Source organism: Mya arenaria, chromosome 17 (assembly GCF_026914265.1).
Source record: "Mya arenaria isolate MELC-2E11 chromosome 17, ASM2691426v1".
NCBI classification, from domain to species: domain Eukaryota; kingdom Metazoa; phylum Mollusca; class Bivalvia; order Myida; family Myidae; genus Mya; species Mya arenaria.
In genome coordinates, this window is record NC_069138.1 from 54,804,170 (window position 1) to 54,811,582 (window position 7,413).

Consider the following 7,413-nt stretch of genomic DNA (forward strand, 5'->3'; position numbering starts at 1 on the left):
TAAAAGTCGTTCTGCATATATTTGAACATTTTCCCCTGGTTTCTGTTTTATTGCCCTTAATAGACAGAAAGCATGTTGTGGATCTTGTACTTCCGAAAATCTTGATATTAATTCCCCTTTTAGTGTATCCCAGTTATCATCAGGATTACTTTTTAGATACCTTTGTATAAAATCACTAACAGCATTTTTGCTAGACTGATATGCTACCATTTTTAATCTTTCACTATTGAGACCCGTAAGAACGCCGTATTTTTCAATATTTTTTTATCCAATATTTAAATTGTTTGGTATCCCCATCAAAATATGGTACTACTTGTGATATACTCTGAGTGCCTACTACAGCCGATACATTATGTAATTGTTCCCCTAAATTTTGAAAAATTCTACTAATATCTGGTTCTGCCATTTCTCTATGTTATCCAATATAACCGAAATTGTCACTCACCCCTTTTTCGTTTCAGGTGGTCGTTAGTACTTCGCCGTTGTGTTCCACGCCAACCCTGTTCTTATCCTTGGTCAGCAGGCGCCAAACCTTTACGTGTCGCGTAATGCCAACGCTCACTTAACTTTCGTGATAGTTCGTTCAGTAAACAACCAACAACTGTTCAAGTGTTCTAAGTCTTTATTTTGTTATGTACCTTCTTAAGTATCATACGGGCTATATGTCTAGTTCATGCCGAAAACCTAACCTAAGCTAACTGAGTAACATGCTTTCATATATACTGCTGATTTCATCTAGTTTGTGACAGGTGTGCATATCTAATTTCTTGTTATATACAAAAAGATGTATTCTACAGTCATGAACTGTCACGCTAATTGGTCTAATAGCCAGCGGCTATCACGAACTGTCAGCATCTAAGTGAATCTACATTTGATCACCATGATGAAGTATTTACTTTTTGATACAAATAAACTTTGAATTATATTATTGATTTTTGTTGTTACTTTAAAGTGTTTCATACGTAACTTTTATGTTACGTGATACTTTAAAGTGTTTATACGTAACTACGTTACGTGACAATAGGTAACTGTCAAATATTATTTACCATTTAGTAACTGTCTAAAGGCAAAATTTCCATTCATTTGATTTGGGCCCCTAGTGTCATGGTCACTGTAACTAAAAATAGAAAAATGCTTGGTACTGAATAATTTCAGTTTTAATACATTTAAAACTGAATTTCACAATAAAGGCTGAAGTTCTTGTTGCATTGCAGCATTTCTAGTTAACTTTTTAATTTGACTCTTTTTATTGCTTTCGACAGGCACATATTACATCATTATTGTATTCATTTTCAAGACAAAGCCTCATTTAATTGAGCGTGCTGTCCAAAGACAGCTCTTGTTGACATAATTATAAGACACCTTATGTTATGGTTTATATGAACAATAGCTGTTTCTGTGCATGTTTTAGAAGAAACTTCCATTTCTTATCATATTGATGGACATAGATATACATACATGTACGGGATTATTGACATCAGATTCTTAAATTCAGATTAAATTTACTAATGTTCTGTTCATGTTCAAAATAGATACAGTTATGGTAAATGCATAGTCTTGTTTGTTTATAACATAGACAACCATGTCTTTTGGTTGTCCTGGTCTCCTGTCCTGTTATGTGAATTGGGTTTTATGGACATCTTCGATATTGTAGGTCCAATTCTAGTGTCTAGCTGGAAAAGTATTTAGCCTAGGGAGACCTTAGTTTGGGTTATCATGTTGGATATGTCTAAATGTTGGCATGTCGGGAAATGACAATTTTAGGCTATGACAATTTAAAAATGTAGACGTTGCTGGGCAAGGCTCCTCACTCAAGTGACTGTCGCATTATATTCGTGAAAAAGTGCCTTGGGCTTTTGGTTTGTTATGAATTTTGCGAGTCTGGCCAATATCTGCATTATAAAATTCATCGACATACAGGTGACAGAGAAAAAGGTCAATTTTAATGATTTCAAAAGATTTATTAACTAAAAGGGGATCATCATAAATGAATACAGAGAACAAGGTTAATTGATTTGACAGAGGAGTTGATGCAGAGCTTCAAAAATTAAGGAGACAATTTCAGAAAAATGCACATAAATGATTTTTGTTTAATTGTGTTGTTTGATAACTGCTGTGTGTCGATTTTTATTTAATTTCATTTTACCCCCCAAATCACACTTCACACAATACATGGTTTCTACACTTTAGGTTTGTTATACTGTATTATAGTATCTATTGAATACAGTAAAATTTCTGGTCATTGTATTGCAAAATTTGTGCTAATAATTTGCAATTTCAGAAATTCTCATTTCTATTTAATTTTTCAAACATTTTCCCCAAAATTCACATTTCACAAAATTACATAGTTTCTTTACTTTTGATATATTAAACTGTAATATTTATGAAATACAGTAATTCTGGTCATTCTATTGCAATATTTGAAAAAGTTATTGGCAAATTCCAGAAATTCTCATTTTTATTTAATTTTTCAAACATTTTCCCCAAAATTCACATTTCACAAAATTACATAGTTTCTTTACTTTTGATATATTAAGCTGTAATATTTATGAAATACAGTAATTCTGGTCATTCTATTGCAATATTTGAAAAAGTTATTGGCAAATTCCAGAAATTCTCATTTCCATTTAATTTTTCATACATTTTACCCCGAAAATCATATTTTAAAAAAAACTGTGTTTCTATATTTTTTATATATAATACTGTTAAATGATATATATATATATATATATATTAGCTACAGTAGTTCTGGGTATTTTATTGCAAAATAAGGCAGAGTTATTGGCAAAATCCATAAATTGTCATTTTCATTTAATTTTTCCAACATTTTAACCCAAAAATCATTTTTTGCGCCATGTAATTGTTCTATGATTTAAGTATATTAAATATGTTGCCTGATATGACATAAATTCATCAAAATTATTTTTGTGCAGTTTTCTCCATTTTTTGTTCAAAAATCTCCGTTTGTATACATTGAATAGAGAACAGAGGTGTTGAAGCAACACCTCTGAGAATGAGTCTAGTATAGTGCACGCTACTACAATGTATATAGACTATAACATAGGTTCAAATTTACAGATAGAGAATAGTGCACGTCACCACAATGTATATAGACTATAACAGAGGAATTGATGTAAAGTTTCAAAATCTCTGGTTGATACACTGCATAGAGAACAGAGGTGTTGAAGCACTGCTTCAACACCTCTGAGAATGAATAAAGTATAGCGCACGCTACCACAATGTATAAAGACTATAACAGAGAAGTTGAAGTAAATCTTCAAAATCTCTGGCTGTATACATTGCATAGAGAACAGAGGTGTTGAAGCACTGCTTCAACACCTCTGAGAATGGATAGAGTATAGTGCACGCTTCCACAATGTATATAGACTATAACAGAGGAGTTGAAGTAAATCTTCAAAATCTCTGGCTGTATACATTGTATAGAGAACAGAGGTGTTGAAGCACTGCTTCAACACCTCTGAGAATGGATAGAGTATAGTGCACGCTTCCACAATGTATATAGACTATAACAGAGGAGTTGAAGTAAATCTTCAAAATCTCTGGCTGTATACATTGTATAGAGAACAGGGGTGTTCAAGCACTGCTTCAACACCTCTGTTAATGAATAGAATATATACCGTGCACAGTATATACTGGTATAGAATATAACACCAGTGTATGTACTGTCACGGTGTATCGTGCATATCCATATAGTGTATAGAGTCGATGCACTGCGTTGACTTCGAAGATCTCAATCTCAACTTGGTCTAAGCATTCTAGATTTAATATTTTTTTCTAGATTCAAATAATTCACTGTTTTAAAGAGAATCGCTCATGTTTTTAAAAACCACCTTTTGGACGAAATAAAGTGTGACTTTCATTCAACAAATGTTGATATATGCTCTAATACTGTGTTTGAAGTCCAAGATTGAATAGTTTTAGTAATGCTTTTCAACAAAAGCCTAAAGGTTAAAATTATCCCTCTGTTTATGTAAGAGTCCTGTGGGAGAGCGGTTTTGCCGTCAGCTTTTTAAACAGTACAGGCATGGGTTTGCTCCCCATTATACGTCACTTGTATATTTTCTGCACTTTTGGTATTAGAAAATAAAATAATGATAATATTAATGTTTTCAGATGCTTTATATTTGGAAAATATTTTACATTGAAGTTTTTGTTTGTTTGCAACACAGAAAAAACAACCATATGCTCAATACTTTGTGGGGGATATATTTCAGTGCACCACTCGTAAACATATCAATTATAAACTTTTTTTCTAATTTCTTAACTAATGGCGCTGTCTTATTTTTTACCCGCTTGAGACATTATTTATTCCCTGTTGGAAGTAACCGCTGCGAGGAGCCTGGTTTTAAACGCGCGAGCAATAGGTACATATTTATTAACATAAAATATGCCTACGCTAATTGAATTTTTATTTTTTCTAATTACTTTTATGTCACACAATATTTAATGAAATCCGAAAAATTCTCAACGAGTTCGCACCTTTCCCGGCAGTAAACATACGTAATTGTATACAAATATATGGCATCGTGGATGGCGTATATTACATTTGACATTGAACATACTTACTCAACAACATTATATTCACTTTTCATTCTGTTAAAAAGTAGTACTTCTTAACCGTGTTCTGGATAACAGACACTCATGCAGCTGAATTATGGTTGTTTCTGTCCTTAACGTTTTTTTTAAAAGAAAGGTTACTTCCCTTGTCATATAAGCCACTAACGATTTCACGGTAGTTTTCTTTTACAAACGAGTTTTATCGAATGAACATGGATTTATATTAACCTAAAGCTAATATTCAGGATTACAACAAGAACAGCTTATATTTTTTCAGCACTTTATAATTCTTTAATCTCGCTGCAAAAATCAAACGTAAATGATGTACGCACCTTCAAAACACCCATTTGTGTTACAATACCAAACGACAGCTATAACGGCCCAGACAAACCAGCGTTTTTTCCGTCGGGGTACTGGTACTGAAATCAACGGTTAAGGTGAATAATAATGAAAAAATAAAGTATAGCGTATAGAACGCCAAATCTTCCTTCATAAACACAAATATTTGAAAAGCTCTTCAAATGTCAGAGAGCTTTTCAAATTTGTAGAGAGCTCGTCAATGATTTGTAGACCTCTTCAAATCAATTGAAGATATTTAAATGTAATGAAAGAGCTATTTGTTGCTTTCATTATATAGTTTAATATGCTAGCAATAATCAAATTGTTTCTATCACTAATTGAATTACAGAGTTTTAATTCAATTCATGAAGACCATGAATTGTATATAGAAGGCTGCATTACTATCAAATCCGTACTTATCAATAATTGGTTTGACCATAGCTTTTTCATATAAATGAGCTCTTTAATTACGTTAGGTTAAATTGAAAATACACGATTAAGTTGAGTTCGAGATATCTTCTATAGAAGGGCTTTTCAATAAAGTTGATTTGGAAATACAATGAATTCTAGAGATCTCCAAACGATTTTGAGAGATCTTTTATTCAATCGATCCTATCGTTGATTTAATTCGAGCTCTCTTTAATTCAGTTGAAGAGGTCTATAATTATTTAAAGAGTTCTTTAAATATTTGAGTTGATGTAGATTTGAAGTTCCATTAACTTGAAATACGAATGTTATATGACAATTCACCAACAATTTACTATGCTTACATCGACAATTAAGGAAGACAACCAAATACAGATTACATACATCAATATATTTGCTAGTTTTCGATAAACAGCCGTCGTTAAGATATAATAAGTTCAAAATTTTGTGTTTGTATTATTTTATATATAATTTATAATTCATTGTTCTGAGAATAAAATAATAAACTGCACCATTTTTGTTCCACTCATATCGATACCAGTGTGAATTGTAACAACGATAGTCCGCAGTTGATACGACCCCATTTTTGGCAATCTTGATAGAGCATATATCTCCTTCCAGTGTAGTTGTCCCTTTGTTAACACCTCTTGCACAGTAGATAGTGGCCGAGTCATCATTCACCAGTTTCAAATTGTCGACTAAAGCTTTTTTGTTACAACGACCATTTTGTAGAAGTTTGGGCTGATTTTCAAATACCTGTAAGAATAATTATATCTTGTTTGTTTCTTATATAACTACTACTACTACTACTACTATACTACTACTACTACTACTAATACTACTACTACTACTACTACTACAACTACTACTACTACTACTACTACTACTACTACTACTACTACTACTACTACTACTACTACTACTACTACTTCTACTACTACTACTACTAATACTGCTGCTGCTGCTGCTGCTGCTGCTGCTACTACTACTACTACTTCTACTACTACTACTACTACTACTACTACTACTACTACTACTACTACTACTACTACTACTACTACTACTACTACTACTACTACTACTACTACTACTACTACTACTAGTACTACTACTACTAGTACTACTACCACTACTACTACTACTACTACTACTACTACTACTACTACTACTACTACTACTACCGCCGCCGCCGCCGCCGCCGCCGCCGCCGCCGCCGCCGCCGCCGCCGCCGCCGCCACCACTACTACTACTACTACTACTACAGCCACCTCACAACTTCAACCACCACCATCATTCCACCACCACCACTGCCGCCGCCATTGAAGATATAAAAGTCATAGCACAATTCCGATCTCTAATACTTTACCAAATAACAGCGTACTAACATGATTTAAAGTCATTTATAGTTTTATTATTTTTAAAACGGCACCTTCGACAGATTATATAACTAAAATAAATTATGAACACTTAAAAGAAATTTCTAGTAAAGATACGGAACATTTGATTATGTATTATCATATAGTATAAGTTTTGTCATGATATTGAGCCAGACGTTAACTGGCTGATAGAACAGTACAGAACAGAACATATTTTATTACACGTAAACTTAACAGTCTGTTTACATAAACACATATAAATATATCACCAATACAACTATACTATACAGTGTGCAACTTATAGTATTGGCATATAAGGGATCATCCTCAGCACCCCAGCGTATCATGACCTATATGATACCCTGGGCAAATCAGCTGTAAAACTACCGTACTCATGAATAATTAATAAGGTGAAATCCAGTCGCTTGATTGGTCGCATGCGGTGCGGAAATGGCCGGGAAGTTACGGATGTAATCTCGGTTCGAAATAATCCAAAATTTTGAGATCACGGCTAACAAATCGTTTTCGGCAGGATATTGTTAAATATGCCGATAGCTTTTCACAAGGGAGTTTTTTTCATTTTTGTAATCGTCTATATCATTCGTCGGAAAATGCTATTAATATTCAACATTTACGAAGTTTTCCTAGCCAATTTACCCAGAGTATCATATAGGTTATGATACGCTGGGGTGCC